Here is an 18,671-nt window from a genome sequence, read left to right as displayed (position 1 = left end):
CCTCTTTTCTCGGCGTCTCCTCTCAGTCCGGCGTCCTCGGCAGCGCGCGGTGGTTCTTTTCCTCGGCTGAAACGCGCGCGCGAGTGGTGCTCGGTCTCGATTTCTCCGTCTCGCTCTCTCGCCTAGCTTCCTCTTCTTTCTTCCTTCTTCTTGGTTTCGCTCAGTCCTCACCCTCTCTTTCCCTCAGTCTCCTTCTCTCGACTCCCTCTCTCTCTCTCTCTCTCCCGTGTTCTCTTCTTCCTCTTTTATTTTCCTTCTTTCTCTTTCTTTTTCTTCTTTTTTTTTTCTTTCTTCCCGTGGGCTGGTGTTTTTGGCCGAGTGATACTTTTTGACTGAGAAACAATGGGGGGATCGTGCGAGAGAGAGAGAGAGAGAAGATGAGGGGGTTTTTTTTTTTGGAAAAACATGAAGAATAATCAGGAATGAGTTTGCATGCGTTTAAAAGATTTCTGAGGGTATAATTGTCTTTACATAATGACCTAGGTACTACATGTGTCAATTTTTTGGTTTTGGGCTATATCTGGTAAGTAACATGGAGATGGTATTATTTGTGTCAATTCCCCCAGAAAATTCACAACACATCAAAAATAAAAAATAAAATAAAAATAAAGAGCAACAAAGACTTGAGAGATTCAACTTTCACTGACGAGAACTTCGAGCGGTCGCATGGCATCTCGAGCACATGTGTCGATGTCGACGTGATGTTCGAAGGGCAGCGTGAATTGGACTCCGCACCACCAGCCCTGAGACGGGCATTGGGTCACCATAGACTCATACTCGTAGGGATTAAGATCCCCGTACTCTAAACGGGACACCTCTTTATTTTTATGCTACTCAATCCCATGATCGCCGACATCATGCTCTAGCCGCCATAATTTCGAACATATGAGCACATAAAAAAAATGAACGATTAAAATGTCATTCATTACAACTTGACTGCAAAAGCTAATAGTAGTAAATATTTGTTAATAGAGTTGTAAATATCCGTTAATAGACATTAATCAGTACTACAAACATATGAACCTAAAAACAATAATGAAAAGTAGACCTACTGTTTAGGTGATGTTTTTGCGGATGTTTTAACAAGTTAAATAACACCTTATCAGTTTAACAAATTAACGCAAGAAAGTAAACTGAAAGTAAATGAGCATAAGAGATGGTAACCCAGTTCGGCCAACTGTGCCTACCTTTGAAGGGATGATACTCCCAATAGAAATAGAAACTTCACTATACGGTAAACTAAGTACAACTTCGAACGGCCATGGATGATCACCTTCCAAGTCTCCTCAACTTCAAACTACCCTAGTAATTTCTAGCTCAGGCTCTTCCTAAGAATTTGAGCTCCCCTCACTTCTCACTCATACTCTCCCAGTGTTTCAACAACGCTTTTAACAATATGAGTTTACAATAACCTGAATCAACAACACAACAAACTTTATGACCAGCTCTAGTAATGGAAGTCAATCAAACAGAGCCACACACACATCTAGAAAATACATAGCATCGACAATGACAATTGCAACGAGATACCAAGATGTGTAACACAACCCAAAAGTGAAAGCGACCCTTTTATAAGACACATACATGCATATTGTCTTGGGCTAGGGTTTTCCAATGCAAATGGAGAACGGTCATTGGACGATCGAAAAAACGCGGAAGCAAATCAGAAAAAATGACTGTCATAAGATATCCACGTCAGAGACTACAAGAAAACAGGGTATCAGAGACTAATTATTTAGTCTCCGATACCTAACAAACAGTCTCAGATGAGTATCCGAGACTAATTTTCAGTCTCCTAGGCTAGTCTCGGATACCTAGTGGCGGATGCTACTATCAAGAACTAAAAGTCAGTCTCGGATACGCCGCAATATTCATGACAAAGAACTAGTCTCAGATACCAAATTTTTCAGTCCTTAATAAGGTCGGTCGAGAACTCGTATTTAGTCACTAATAAGCCTTTTTAAGACTGACTAATAGTCTCACATAACGTGATTGTTAGTCTCGGACAACGTGACTGATTGTTAGTCTCGGACAACGTGACTGATTATTAGTCTTTTAAAACGGATTTTTAGACTCGGATAAAATGATTTAAAGACTTATTTTTAGTCTCACATATCATAATTTAGGGACCGATGTTTAGTCACCGTTGCATTTCTTGCTTTGTCTTTGATGTAGAACTTTCAATATTGATTTTCAGTCTCCAATATAGTGGCATCTGTGACTGTTTATTTAGTCTCGTCATAGTGCTTTGGAGACTAACTTTTAGCTCTAAATATAATGCTTCTAAGACAAGCATTTATGTATACAAGACTAATTTTTCACTCTAAAAAAAATCAGAGAGCACATAAGAATCTAAAATAAGCTTCCTTAGAATAGCTTTCGTACCTACAAATTCGTAAATAAATTTATTATAAAATCATGCAAAACCGTCAAAACAATGTTCATGAAAAACTAAGAATAAAAAGCAATCCAAATATATCCAAATCTCTAATGCAAAAAAATAAGAGATAAATAAAATATTAAAGTGGAATCCGAACCAAAAACGCTTTTGATTGATTCCTCTTCCAACTCATGCTCTAATGCAAGAGTAATTATCGTGTTTTCCGCTAGTAATTAGTCCATGGCATCTCCTTTGTGTTGAATAACTTGTTCCTATCATAAAATAAATGTATTTAGAATAATTTTAAGTTTAATAGAAACTACAACGTCCAAAAATAAATATAAATCAAATGTCATTCTTACATATTGGTTGAATTCTTCATCATTCCTCCATCCACGTTTCTGAGGTTTGTTAACATTAAATACTGACAAGAATACATAACTCAGAGTTCATCCGGGTAGAAGCATCAACTACGAAATCAACTTCGAACACTGTGACACGAGACGAATGAGACAAATCAATTCAATGACCAAATCGAACGAATCAAACCCTCAAACGAAACGATCAATTCCAAAATTCAATTCAAAATCACTTAATATCGTTACTTAATACAAACTGACAAGAATACATAATCAAATATCCCACTCAAATTTCACAATCCAAATATCCGAATCACCTTAACAAAAATCCCCAAAATTCGGATTTATACATCAAACCCTAGAGATAAAATTCTGAAATTCGAGCAAAAATTGGGAATTGATATTAAAAACCTTTGTTCCTCTACGAATCCTCGGCGAGAAATTCACAATATAGTTCTTCGGGTTGAATTTCTTGCTGGTCCCTCAATCAAAAGAAAGTAGAACAAAACCCCGAAAATTCAATTCAGAACCGAGGGAAAGAAAAAGCCCCAAACTGATTTCATTTTTTCGAAACCCTAGAAAAATCAAAATTCAACCTACTCAAGGTCACATGAAATCGGAAGAAGAGAAGGGACAAGAATTGAGGAACGAGCCTTGCCTGACGAAAACCTTCTCCGTCGTCCTTCCTCGCTCGCGACTCTGGCGAGTTAACAGTCGTCGCATCCGGTCTTTCTTCATTCCGATTCTCAGACCTTCTCACTCTCTTGGTTCCTCGCGTCCACTCAATCACACTCTCTCTTCTTTCTTTCTTTATTTTCTTTCCGTCTTTCTCTTTCTCTCGGCTCTTTCTTTCTTTCTCTCGTTCTTTTCTTCTTCGTTTGTCCTTTCTATATTCTGCGTTTTTTTCGTTCTTCTCAGCTAAAGAAGGAAGTCGGCAAGAGGGATAAGGCTTAAGAAAATATTCGAAAGTTGCTATTCGCTAATACTCCTTATTTTCAACTTAACCTTTCTTTTTATTTCTCTCTAAAATTCTTCCACAAATCATATTTTATTTTCTTTATTTGTTGCAAATAAATCCTTTTCCATTTATTTCTCTCATGAGAGATGGAAAATATGTTCTGAAAATTAATTAAATAATTTTCTCTTGGAAATCCTTTCACGTAGAATTCATTCAAGATCGTTGGAATTATTTTTCTCTGTCCTTCTCATTTTCTCGAAAAAAATATATTCCAAAATCTCATCAACCTTAAATGTCCTTAATTTCCATTCTCAGTTTATTCTTGTCCCTTTTTGAAAAACTTAATTTACAACATTAATATTAAAATTTTGAGTCGCTACAGTTTTAGATTTAATTTATAATATGATATTGAAAGGATAATGTGAGATTAATTAGAATGCTTCAATCTCAATACATTGTAGACTGATTGATAGTTTCTCATATTTATATTTACCAAGAGTATTAATGACTAATGTTTAGTCTTTGATATTAAAAAAATTGGGTGCCACATTATTGGAGACTAATTTTTAGTCTTTGATACGTAAATATTTTTTAGACTGAATTTCAGTCTCCAATAAGTCATTGCGCAAGAGTATCCGTGACTAACGTGTACTCTCCGACATTTTCCCTCCAAATGAATTAATGAAGGCTAGAGTATAGAAGACTGATTGTTAGTCTCCGATTTTTCTCATTTTCCGAAAATAGATTTTAGTCTCTGATACCCACTATTAGTGACTTAGCCTCCAAAAATTTGTGTTATTTTAACATTTTTGGAGGGAATATATCCGCGACTAAAAATAACCTCTCATAAAATTATGATCGGAAAAATACATAGTTACGACTAATTATTAGTCTCGAATGATAAACGTGTAACAATCAGTCCTGAATACTATCTGAGACAACCAAATCTGTCTCGAATGCCCGCGATCAGAGACCAAAAATTAGTCTCTACAAATCTGCGTCATTTTTACATTGTTGGAGGGAATACATACGTGACTAATAGTTAGTCTCAAATAGTATACGCAACCAAATCAGTCCCGAATACTATCAGATACAACCAAATCAGTCCCGGATGCCAACTATCAAAGACTAAAACTTAGTCTCCTACGCATAGATAACAGTTGTAAATATTTGTTAATAAAATTATAAATATCTGTGAATAAACATTAATAAGTATTATGAAGATATAATATAAATATAATGAAAAATGAGAATGATTTTAAAAACTTTTATCCATAGAATTTGATCATATAACTAAGGGAAATGGCCTTAGTAGTTTTTTTTATACTTTTGACCAAAATGTTGTGGTCATTGTTTTTGGACAAAAATACTACCTAAACATGTGAGAAAAGTCTTAGGGAAATGGCCGGATCTATTACTCTTTTCAATGATTTGGACCAAAATATAGAGTTTTTTTGTTTTGGACACTTTTAGTAGTTATTGAAGTGAGCAAGTACATATTTGCCCTTGACTTAATTTTTTGTTTTGAAAATACCCATTTCCCAAATACCCCATTATATCAAAATCAAAACCCAAAATGAAACTCATTTTCATCTCCTTGTTCGCGTATCTAAAACCCTCACCCAGTTCGCCTAAATCGCCGGGTGCCCTCCCCCACGTCGCCGAAATCGCCGGAAACCCTCCCCCACGTCGCCGAAATCTCGGGAACCGTCACCCACGTTGCTGAAATCGCCGAGGTCATTGCTAATCTCTCCTAAATATCTCAGGTTTGTTGCTAATCTTCATTATTCTTTCAAATCTCTACGAATCACCTTTTTTCAAACCCTAAATCGTAGAAAATGACGGCCAAAAAACGCGCGCCGGTTCGGAAGAGTCCGAGGACGATGAAGAAAGCTCCGGCACCGCTAAAGAAAAATCTTTCTCGGGCCAAGAAGCCAACAACGTCTCGAGTGAAGAAACCAAAACCGGTCATTGAGTCACCGGCGTCAAATTCAGATGAGACATCGCAATTTCAATCAGAAAACGAAAACCAATTGTAAATGAGGTAAATTTCTTCACTTTGAGTGTTTTGGGTAACTTTTTGATGGCATGCAAAGCTGAGGTTGAGTTATTATTGATGTGATTGTAGAATTCTTTGATCTACATTTTCTGTGTTTTGAAAACTTCATAGGTTATAATTTCGGTAATTGTAGACATTTAAAGCTGTAGTCACTAGAATTGTATATGTTTGTGTCTACAATTTCACACCATTTTGTTGTTGTAGACTATTTTTTTCGACATCTACAATATCTGGAATTGTAGACTTTTATTTCTAGAATTTTTGTGAATGTAGCCATTTATATGAACTGTAGATGTAAATGGCTACAGTCACGAGAATTGTAGACATAAAGGTATACAATTTCAAAAATTGTAGACTCTTTTTTGTATGAGCACTGTTTGTGTATTTATAATTATGGTGATATGATGACTGTTTGTGTAGATTTTCATGTTTTTTTTTTTACATATGAGGTAAATTTCTTCACTTTGAGCGTTTTGGGTAACTTTTTTATGGCATGCAAAGCTGATTTTGGGTTATTATTGATGTGATTTTAGAATCTTTGATCTACATTTATAGTGTTTTGAAAACTTAATAGGTTATAATTTATGTAGTTGTAGACATTTATGGCTATAATCACTAGAATTGTAGATGTTTATGTCTATAGTTTCACACCATTTTGTTGTTGTAGACTATTTTTTTCGACATCTACAATATCTGGAATTGTATAGTTTTATGTCTAGAATTTTTGTGAATGTAGTCATTTATATAGCTATTTATATGAACTGTAGATATAACTGGCTACAGTCACGAGAATTGTAGACATAAAAGTCTACAATTCCAGAAAGGTGAGATATGAGGTAAATGTCTCCACTTTGAGCGTTTTGGGTAACTTTTTTATGGCATGCAAAGCGGAGTTTGGGTTATTATTGATGTGATTGTAGAATCTTTGATCTAAATTTATAGTGTTTTGAAAACTTAATAGGTTATAATTTCTGTAGTTGTAGACATTTATAGCTATAGTCACTAGAATTGTAGATGTTTATGTCTAGAATTGTAGACATTTTGTTGTTGTAGACTATTTTTCGACATCTACAATATCTAGAATTGTAGACTTTTATGTCTAGAATTTTTGTGAATGTAGCCATTTATATAGCTATTTATATGAACTGTAGATATAAATGGCTACAGTCACGCGAATTGTAGACATAAAAGTCTACAATTCCAGAAATTGTAGACATAACAGTCTACAATTCCAGAAATTGTAGACTGGTTTTTGTATGAGCACTGTTTGTGTAGATATAATTCTGGTGATATGAGGAGTGTATGTGTAGATTTTCATGTTTTTTTCTTAGCATATGCAGGGATTTGTGAGATTTGTCCCCGAAGAAGAGATTGTCGACCATAACTTCAGCTTCTTTGGCGCATTGGACAAGTTTGAGGAGACCATGGCCATATCTCCTGAGGAGAAGGAGCTGTTTAGTGCATCATGTTTCGGCCAGTTCCTTGCATGTCTACAGTTGAAGTAGTTTGTAGACATGTAAACTAACAATTATTCTATTATGACAACCTAATAATTACATTTTAATCCTAAAAATTGGAGTGCTGGGAATTCTAACTGCTCGAACAATCCATTTACAATGCTCTCCCGGACAAACTACATGGAGACATTCTTTAGAGGAATACTTTGTCCGAAACGTACAGTGTTTGTTAATGGCATACAAACTCAATTGTTTTTGCAAGACCAATTTGCTAGCGTACATTCCATGAAGCTTGAGTGTCACATGGGAATTGATATCCAGCACTTGCTCAACGCTACATGGATGAGGAGGAGGATGATGAGCGGACTACCTACGTGGAAGAGGCAGATGAGGGGACTCTCTACGCGGATTAGGCGAAGGAGGGGACTCTCTACGTGGAGGAGGCGGATGAGGGGACTCTCTACGTGGGGGAGGCGGAGTAGGAGGAGTCTGTCTAGGTGGAGGAGGCGGAGGAGAGGACTCTCTACGTTGAGGAGGCGGATGAGGGGACTCTCTACGTGGAGGAGGCGGAGGAGGGGACTCTCTACGTGGCGGAGGAGGGGATTCTCTACGTTCTTGCGTTGCATCGTAGAAAGTATTCATGTCCTCAAGTCCCTGCGTTGGCTCAACCGTGTTAGTAGTTGATCTAAATCCTGGAGAAACTATGTTCTCCCTTGCTGCCTCATGCCCTTCCCGTGGCTCTTCAGATATTTCCAATATCATATGAAATCTTCAAGATGCCTAGAGGGGTAGCTGACGAAATGGAGAAAATTATGAAATGTTTCTTTTGGGAAGGATTCGAAAACCAGAAAAGGCAGGCAGCGATTTCTTGGGATGAGTGTTGCAAGCCAAAAGAGGCAGGAGGTTTGGGGATTGGGAGACTAGTTGCGAAAAACAATTCTTTGCTTGCGAAATGGCTTTGGCGCTTCCCAATCGAGTCGAACGAGTTGTGGCATAAGGTGATAAAAGCAATCTACGGAACTCAAGAAAACAGATGGGATCTGGGACCTGCTACGGGACGCACCCTAAGGAGTCCGTGGAAATCCATTTTCTCGATCCGAGAAGAATTTTTTAAGAGGTGCACATGGATAGTACGAGACGGTAATAAAGTCAGGTTTTGGGAGGATGTTTGGTGTGACGGTGAGAATTTGGAATCATGCTTCCCCGGGTTATTCCGTTTAAGCTCTCTTAAAAATGTGCCAATTAGGCAAATGGTCTCTAACCCTCTTACAGGTACTATCGAGTGGAACTTCAACTTCTCACGAAACTTAACAGATAGAGAGGCCTTGGAATATGCACAGCTGATGGACTCCCTAGAGTCAGTTTCCCTCGGGGACGGGGTAGAGGATCGGAGGGTTTGGATGGATGACTCGGATGAGTTCTCGGTAAAAGCTATGCATGCTACACTCGCGTCTCCGGGACCGACCACTACAGTGCCTTTCTACGAAACAGTATGGAAGTGCACTGCCCCAAAAAAAGTTCAAATCTTCGGGTGGAGACTGGCACGCAAAAGAATAAACACGGCGGACGTCATTCAAAGGCAGAATCCTCACCAGGCCCTTTCCCCGAGCTGTTGTATCCTCTGTCACAGAGCAGCGGAGGACATTCATCACATTTTCGTCCATTATCCAGCAGCCTCAAGCATTTGGAAGTGGCTCTTCGGGAAGTTAAACATTAATGCCTCTTCGATTGTTCTTCTTTCTGATTTTTTCTTGCTTCACGAGACACTGGGGAAGAACAATCGTTTGAAGGAGGCGGTTAAAACGGGGGTGCTGGCAGGTTTTGGGCTCTGTGGCTAAGCATTAATAAATGTATTTTTTAGAACGAGGGATGGTGTCAAGAAGGAGTCCGGGAAGTTCTCAATCGGAACATTGCTCTTTGGCTTCACACTGCTTGCAAGGATTTTAAAAAATACTCTTTGGTGGACCTTCAGAGAGACTGGAGTAGTGCTATTTAGACCTCCCGGTTTACATAGAAAACTTTTGGATATAATTTTATGTTTTTTTTTTTGTTTTTTTGGTACCTTTTTCTGACCGACCTCCTGGTTTGTTGTGGGAGGTTATGAATCGGTCTGGAGAGTGTTTTGCTCTCCCTTTTTGTAAATTGGCATTTTTAGCCTGTTAATATAAGATTCTTGTTTAAAAAAAATGATGAAATCTTCCGACGTCAGGTATCGTTTTCCTCAAATACAAATAAGCTTTCAATTGACCGTTGTCTTTAATCTCAACAGGTTTACATGCACCGTCAATCAAGTACTTCAAACCGATTCTGTGAGTTGATGGGGAAAGGCCAAGCTCCGCGAACAACATCTGCATCAGACTAGGATAGTTCACCGAAGACGACACCATAATACCCAAATTTCCTCCCTCGACATATACTGTGGGTTCGACCCATGTACCACTGTATTTCAAAAATATATATATTTCTGACATTCCTACATAGAAGAAACGCATACCTGGTTTTGTTATTATCATGTATGAAAAAAATTAAATGTCTATAATGAGAATATTTGTAGAAATGTATATCTACAATTACACCAATGAAGTGTAATTGTAGATATACTGTCTACAATTATTGTAATTGTAGACATACATGTCTACACCTTCAGCTGTTGTAGACTAATACGTCGACAACAACGGAAGTTGTAGACCTATATGTCTACAATTACAACATGTCTACAGTCTACAATTTCAGAGACTGTAGACATGTATGTCTACAATTCAAGAACACGAAAAACTCAAACGTTCAAAACAATGAAGAACAACACACAAACAAACCCAGCAACAAACAAAACAGAGACGGCGGGTAATGGCACCAACAAACCCAGAACGACATGGAGCTAAAACCCAGACAAACGCATGGAAACAAAGATGAGCGACGAAAAAGAAGTTTTCTTTTAAGATGCACGATGATGACGTTTAACAAACATGAATCCGAAACTCATAAACTTAAAAACCCGATGAGGATGAACGAAAGCACAGAAACAAAAAGAGATGAGAGAAGACGACGATGACGATGAACGAAAGAAGCTTACTTTTAGACGAGGACGAGGTGGCCGGAGAGCTTCACTTCACTTCATAGACACGCAGCTCATGGAGGATGATGAAAGGGAGATGAAACGTCCTTCACACGCAGAGAAAAAAAGAGAGGAGAGAGAGAGAGAGAGAGAGCTGTACATGGCACAATAAACAAGACCGTATGAGAAGTCTTATTGAGCAAGTTTTGGTTTGGGGGCTTGAATGAACAAAATTGTAAATTCAAAGGCAAACCCGGTATCAAACTTTTATCTCTCCTCAAAACACTACTAAAAGTGTCCAAAAACAAGCTACCATATATTTTGGTCCAAATCATTGCAAAGAGTAATAGATCCGACCATTTCCCAAAGTGTTAAGTGCCATTTGGTTTTTAATTTTGTTCATTTCCATCAAACTTGCTCTCAGCTCTCTCTCTCCTCGTTCATTGTTTCAGAGCTCTCTCTTTCTCCTCTTTTTTCTACTCTCGTTCATTTAAGGTAAAAAAAAAAGCTTGCCTTTTTCTGTTTGTCGTCACCAGTGGTTTGTCCGTCGTCGTCGTCACGAGTGGTTTGTCCGTCGTCGTCGTCGCCGAAGAGGTAAACTTTATCTCTTCATGTTGGCGAACGAAATCTGGGAATTTCTGGGTGGGTTTCATTCGTGTTTTTTTTGTACGAGTTTCGTTGTTGACGTACGGGTTTCGTGTTTCATTCATGTTTATTTCTGGGTTTCATGTTTTTGGGTTTAATTCGTGTTTCTGGGTTTCATATTTATGGTTTCGTTCGTGTGTTTGGGTAAAAAATGGTTTTTTTTTTGTATTGTCGAAGCTGACATACAAGTCTACAATTTCATTTATTGTAGACTTCTATGTCTACAATAAATGAAGTTGTAGACTTCATGTTGGCGAATGAAATCTGGGAATTTCTGGGTGGGTTTCGTTCGTGTTTGTTTTTTTATACGAGTTTCGTTGTTGACGTACAGGTTTCGTGTTTCGTTCGTGTTTATTTCTGGGTTTCATGTTTATGGGTTTCATTCGTGTTTCTGGATTTCATATTTATGGGTTTGTTCATGTGTTTGGGTAAAAAATGGTTTTTTTTTTTTTTTTTTTTTTTTTTTTTTTTTTTTTTTTTTATTGTCGAAGCTGACATACAAGTTTACAACGCCTGAAATTGTAGACATACAAGTCTACAACTTCATTTATTGTAGATATAGAAGTCTACAATAAATGAAATTGTAGACTTGTATGTCAGCTCCGACAATACAAAAAAAAAACCATTTCAGAGTTCCTCCAATTCTTTCTCGGTCGATCTCTCGGTTCGGCGGTCTCCTCTGGCTCGGCGGATGTTCTAAGGCTCGTCGAAGCTTCGTCAAAAGCTTCTCTGATGGCTTTTCCTTGGTCTGGAGTCGGTGGAGCTCGCGTCTCCTTTGTCTCAGCTGAGTCACGCGGCGAAGAAAAGAGAGGCTCGGAGCTCGCGATTCTCCTCTTTCCGGTCGGAGTTCACGCGAAGATTGGCTCGGACTGGTCTGAGCTCGAAGTCGTGCGTCGGAGGCAGAGGACGGCTCGCGACGGAGCGGGTTTTGGCCGGACTTGCAGAAACTCGAGCGGTGGTTATTACGTCGATTTCGCCAAAAAGTTAGGAGAGAGAGAGAGCGGGAATGTCGAGAGAGACTGGGGAGAATTTTTTTTATTATTATTAATTTATTAGTTTTCACGTGTGTGTGGTGTAGGTATGTTTACAAAAGGGCAAAATTGTACTTCATCAGGTGACCAACTACTATTCTTGTCCAAAACATGGACTTCCATATTTTGGTCCAAATTATGAAAAGTAGTAGTACTTAGGGCCATTTTCTTATAACTAAATCCATGTGTTGTGGAGATTTCTCTCTACACCAAGCCCGGCCCAACCATAAGGGTTGTAAAGCATGCGCTTTAGGCCCACCCACAAAAAAAGGCCCAAAAAATTAAAATAGCAGTATAATTTTATAGAAAAAGAAATAAAATAAGACTTTAATGTGAAGACTCACAATGCCATACCCAAATAAGGCTTCTGTATGAGAGGGAATTAAAAAAAGGCCCGTGTAAAACAATCTGATTGAAGCCCATTTGTTATATAGTTGTGTTTTTTTTAAATATATATATATATATATATATATATATATATATATATTGTTGTGTCATTCCATAAACAATGATAAAACATATTTATTATTTCATTTACACTTAATGTAAAATAAAAAGCGCTTACAGCACAAAAAGAATAATTCTCAGGATATATTTTAATTTTTATTCACTTACTTATGTGGTTTGTTTTTATATTTAAATTAATGTTTTTTCTCTGTTTGTATTTTTTTTAATGCTGACATATTGTCATTTTTTTTATTCAAATATAAATAAAGAATAACTATGTCTAGTAAAAAAATATCAATTAAGATTAAAATGAATTTTTTTATTTAACCTAACAAAATGCTTTTGTATTTTCAATTATTTTTTCATTCATAAATATGTTATTTCAAATTTCGCTTTAAGTCTCAATTTGGGTTAAGCCGGCCCTGCTCTACACACATCACAAGTGCACGAGTGTCGTCAAATAATATACGTACATAAAGTACAAATTATCGATCACATGAGAGTACAAGATGCTTCGATGGAATCAACTAATTTCACTGACGAGAACTTCGAGTGGTGGCATGGCATCTCGAGCACATGTGTCGACCTCGACGTGATGTTCAAAGGGCTGCGTGAATTGGACCTCACCACCAGCCCTGAGACGGGTACTGGGTCACCATAGACTCATACTCGTAGGGATTAAGATCCCCATACTCTAAACGGGACACCTCTTCATTTTTATGCTATTCAATCCCATGATTACCCAGATCATGCTCTAGCCGCCATAATTTCGAACATATGAGCACATAAAAAATGAACGATTAAAATGTCGTTCAAACAACTTGACTGCAAAAGCTAATAGTAGTAAATATTTGTTAATAGAGTTGTAAATATCCGTTAATAGACGTTAATCAGTACTACAAACGTATGAACCTAAAAACAATAATGAAAAGTAGATCTACTGTTTAGGTGATTTTTTTGCGGATGTTTTAACAGGTTAAATAACACCTTATCAGTTTAGCAAATTAACGCAAGAGAAAGTAAATGAACATAGGCTCAGCTTATTAAGCTTGATTTTAGTTTTTTTTCTTCTAAAAGTTAAATCATATTCAAGTGTTTGGTAAAATTGCTTTTTCTAAAAACTAAAAAGTGTTTTTGAATATTTTAACTAAACAACTAAAAGCTACAATTTGAAGCTTTTATACATAGCTTTAGTTTTTTGTTTGTAGTTTCTCTCTTAACTTTTTTTTTTCTTTTACACTAACTTTTGATTCTAATTATCTTTATATGCTTTTATCAAATAATTTTGTTGACGTCACTAAAATTTATAATTTATTTTTTACATTCTATAGACACCTACTTTGATATATTTTTATATTCCAAAAAATATCTTCTTATTATTAATTAATTACATTTTATATAAATAATTATTACTTATAAATATTAATATCTATTTTACCAAACACTAAATCAGTTTTTGTTAACAGTTACAGCTATTTTACAATAGTTTACCAAATACTCATCTGTTTTTTAAAACAACAGTTTTTTCGTACAACAATTCTAAAATTCACTTTTTTAAAAAGCGAATCTATGCCAAACGTAGCCATAACCCAGTTCGGCCAACTGTGCCTACCTTTGGATGGATGATACTCCTAATGGAAAGAGAAACTTCACTATATGGTAGACTAAGTACAACTTCGAACGGCCGTAGATGATCACCTTACAGGTCTCCTCAATTTCTAACTCAAGTTTGAGCTCCCCTCACTTCCCACTCACACTCTCACAGTGTGTCAACAACGCTTTTAACAATATGAGTTTACAATAACCTGAATCAACAATACAACAAACTTTGTGATCAGCTCGTAATGGAAGTCAATCAAACAAAGCCATATGCACATCTAGAAAATACAGAGTATCGGCAATGACAGTTGTAGCGAGATACCAAGATGTGTAACCTAACCCAAAAGTGAAAGCGAACCTTTTATAAGACACATACATGCATAGTGTCATGGACTAGGGTTTTCCAATGCAAATGGAGAACGCTCATTGGACGATCGAAAAAAAGCGGAAGCAAATCAGACAAAAGGACTGTCATCAGATATCCACGTCACAGCTCTGACGTGTAAAGCAGACACAAAAACGTTCTACACAATGTTTCCAACATCAGAGAGAACAACAGTTTTGTCACAACAAAAACAGCCAACACTAGAATAACAACAAATAAGAATGTAACAATGTACATGATTTAAAAAAAACTTTTATCAACGTAATTAAATAAAATAACCAAATCTATGTAATCCACACCACCTCCAAAGTGGAGGTCGTGGTTTAATTCCCACTGGTAGCAAAGCTGCCATTAAAAAAACACGTATTTAATGGATAATAAAAATTCAAAGGCAAAACTTTCTGAAATGACCGCCATAATTTCGACCATATAAACGCATAGATAACAGTTGTAAATATTTGTTAATAAAATTGTAAATATCTATGAATAAACGTTAATAAGTATTATGAAGATATAATATAAATATAATGAAAAATGAGAATGAAACACAGGATTTTAAAAACTTTTATCCATATACTTAGATCATATAACTAAATCCATGTGTTAGTGGATATTTCTCTCTACACACATCACAAGTGTGCACGAGTGTCGTCAAATAAAATATGTTCATAAAGTACAAATTATCGATCACATGAGAGTAAACCTGGCTTACCGGTAGCGGGACGGGACGGAATCCCCGCTACCGGTATGAACAGTAACGGGACGGGACTTCCCGTTAAGGCTGGCGGACGGGACTCCCGTCCCGTTACTTTGGCTAACGGGATCCGGTGATCCCGTTAGTCCCGGTATTTTTTTTTTTAATCTCGGCCGTTGGATCTTTGATCCAACGACCCAAAAAAAAGAGCCATTTTTTTTTTACCGTTTAAAATAGAGCCGTTAAAGACTTTTGGCCGAATTTTTTTTTTTTTACCCACTTATTTCTAAAATCTATAAATACCCCCCCATTTCATTCATTTTCTTCACACCTTTCCTTCAAACTCTCTCAAACTCTCTCAAACTCTCTCAAATTCTCTCAAACTCTCTCAAATTCTCTCAATCTCAATCTCAAATTCTCTCACACTCTCTCGATTTTAATCTCAAATTCTCTCTAACGCTTTCATTTTTTCATGGCCTCATCATCCCGCAACCAAGGAGGTCGAAGGGGAAGAGCTTCCCGAGGTCAACAAATGCACCGTTTTGAAGAAAATTGGTTGCACTTATCTCAAAACGCCCCCGACCCAAACACCCAATACTCCTTCGATCCAAATTATGTTGCTCCTACTTTCAACCATTCGGAATTCACCGAAATTCCAAACACCCAAGTGCCATACTACCCTCAAATGGATCCCGAGCAAGCCTATCAAGCTCAAATTCCGCCATCCGAAGTGGCTTTTCAAGAATTTCAAGTATTCGAGCAACATTATCGTGAATCCCAAAATCCAAATGAAGAAGAAGATGACGATGAAACCCAAAATCCAAATGAAGAAGAGGAAGATGAGGAGGAAGAAGAACAAGACCTACCACCACCACCACCACCACCTCAACCTCGAACTCAAGTTCCACGACCTCGACAACGTGAACAACAAGAGGAGACCCGACAACGACGACAACGACGAGAACAACAAGAACAACAACAACAACGTGAAGCACCTCAACAACAACAACCACCACGACGTCGTGCTAGGTCCGTTGTGTGGACCTTCTTTGAAGAGGTGATTGCGAATGGCTAAAAAGCCGGAAAATGTCACAGTTGTGGCAAAATATTCAGCGCTCACAACACAAGAGTGGGGACTTCGCTATTGTGGAGTCATCACAGGCACTGCCAGGGGACACCATCTGGAGCCTCGTCAAGCCAGGTAAGTCACATCGATCCCGTAAGTTTTAGACGTGATTTAGTAGAATATTTTGTTTCCACCGATCAATCTTTTTAGTCATATCGAATCTCAAGACTTCGTTAGATTCATTAGTTCTATAATTCCAAATGTTCAAATTATGTCCAGAAAAGCCTTGAGATCCGATATCCTAAAATAGTTTTTAGGAGAAAAGGAACAAATGAAAGACACAATATCATATGGTAGATACACTACTACAAAATTGATTTTCTGATGCGCAAGACTATCAGATGCGACTAGTCGCACCTAAAAGTCGCATCTAAATGACTTTCAGGTGCGACTAGTCGCATCTGATAGTCTTTCAGAAGCCGAAAAAATTCGCTCAAATTGTCTTTTGATTTTGACAATCCGATGCGACTGGTCGCACCTGAAAATATGTTGAAACTTTCAGGTGCGACTATGTCGCATCAGATAGTTTGAAAATTTTGAGCGGGCCTCATCTCCCCCTCTTTTATTTCATTAGTCTGGCGTGGCGAATGAAATTTTTATTTTTTATTTTTTATAATCAGGTGCGACTAGTCGCACCTGATAACTCATCAGATGCGACTAGTCGCATCTGATAGTATTATCAGGGGCGATTCTGTCGCACCTGATTATTAGGGTTTTGTTTAAAAACCCAGGTCGCGATCCTTTCTTCTCCAGCCGCTCAAACTCTGTAAAAAAAAAAAAACGCTCTCTCTCCCTGCGAACTTCTCTTCTTCTCCGGTTGTAAACTCATTAGCCCACATCCATCTCCTCCGTCCCTCTCTTCTCTGACTAATCCTTCGCCTTAGAACACTTCGCCGACCACCACCGGACCACCACACCGAGCTCTGCCGAGTCCCAGCCACACCGAGCTGCGCCGCCGAGTCTCAAGTTCCGCTGCCTCCGAGTCCCGGCCACACCGAGCTCCGCCGCTGTCGCTGCTCCATCTCCTCTGTCCCTCTCTTCTCGGCCTCTTCCTTCGCCGACCACCACGCCACGTACCCGTACCCGGCCACCGGACCTCCGCCTCATCCGGCCACCGGACCTCGCCAGTCACCACTGCCTCTCTCTCTCACTCGGTATTTCTCTCTCTCACTCCCTCTCTGCCTCGCTCCCTCTCTGCCTCGCTCTCTCACAGCTCGGTTTAAACTCACAGCCGTACGTCGTCTCGTGCCTCCGGACCTCGCCGTACGCTCAGCCCCGGCCCCGCTGCCTCCGAGTCACCACCGACTCTCTCTATCACTCGGTATTTCTCTCTCTCACTCCCTCTCTGCCTCGCTCCCTCTCTGCCTCGCTCTCTCTAACTCGGTTTAAACTCACAGCCGTCGTCTCGTGCCTCCGGACCTCACCGTGCGCTCAGCCCCGACCCCGCTGCCTCCGAGTCCCAGCCACACCGAGCCTCTGTCCCCGAGTCCCAGCCTCCGAGCCGCTGTCCCCGAGTCCCCGGCCGGCCGTCCTAGGTTAGTGTATATATATATTAGTGTATATATTAGTTAGTTAGGTTAGTGTATATATATAATATGTTAGGTTAGTGTATATATATAATATGTTAGGTTAGTTAATTAATGTGAATTATGTAAGTTAATAATAATGTGTAACTTAATTAGTATTAATTTGATAATTAATTTAACATGTTTAGTAATTTGATAATTAATTTTGATAATTTATTGTAAATTAGTTAGTATTAATATGATATATGGTTAAAATAAGTTTGATTTTGATAATTAAGTTTAATAATGTGATTAGTTTATATTAGGTTAAAATTAAGTTTTAGTTGTTTTTTGACATGTTTTGAAATATAGTTTGTGACATTTTTAAATTTTTTGCTTTTAATTAATTTAGATTAATTGTAAGTAAATTATTACCTAGAAATTGTAATTAGTTTAATAATTACATTTATGTTGCTTAGTTTATAATTAGTTAATTAATTTGTGATAAGTTTACGTAGTTGATTTAACATGTAATTAAATTGTAATTTAAATAAGAAAAATAGTTTTGTGACATGCTTTGATAGTTTGTGACATGTTTGATAGTTTGTGATATTTTGTTTATTTCGATTTTTCATTTATAAATGTTGTGATCGAACCACGGAGGTTCGGTTTAGGGCTGAGCTAATTTATAGGATAGTTCTGGATGGTTTGTGTATGTTTTTAAATAATTTTGCAGGTTTTTGGTTTGTCAGTATAATAGGGGAAACTCTGCCGAAATTTCGGTAGAGTTTCGAATTAATTAGTTTAAAACCTCCCAACTTATTCAATCCGAGCTCAAAATAACATAGAATTCATAATCTCTCTTTCATTTTGATCTCCGTCGTCCTTTATCAATAACTCTTCCAAACTTTCATTTCTCGCTCTCATTCAGCGAAATGTCCAATCCAAGTAGAGATTGGATCACGGAGAAT

At 37.8% G+C, this 18,671-nt stretch overlaps 1 long non-coding RNA gene across 1 annotated transcript; it reads right to left on the bottom strand.

The window, feature by feature from the left end:
* Positions 1–2,353: 2,353 nt before the first annotated feature.
* Positions 2,354–2,874, bottom strand: LOC149407005 (uncharacterized). The gene is made up of 2 exons (XR_016301549.1): positions 2,743–2,874; positions 2,354–2,652 (listed from the first exon to the last, which is right to left on the bottom strand). It is a non-coding gene; the product is annotated as an uncharacterized LOC149407005 (long non-coding RNA).
* Positions 2,875–18,671: the final 15,797 nt, after the last annotated feature.

The sequence above is a fragment of the Urtica dioica genome, chromosome 1 (assembly GCF_054948205.1).
Source record: "Urtica dioica subsp. dioica isolate 48M chromosome 1, U.dioica_male_clone48M_v1_H2, whole genome shotgun sequence".
NCBI classification, from domain to species: domain Eukaryota; kingdom Viridiplantae; phylum Streptophyta; class Magnoliopsida; order Rosales; family Urticaceae; genus Urtica; species Urtica dioica.
The sequence above is the reverse complement of the archived record's forward strand: the minus strand, read 5'-3'. Positions and strand labels throughout refer to the sequence as shown.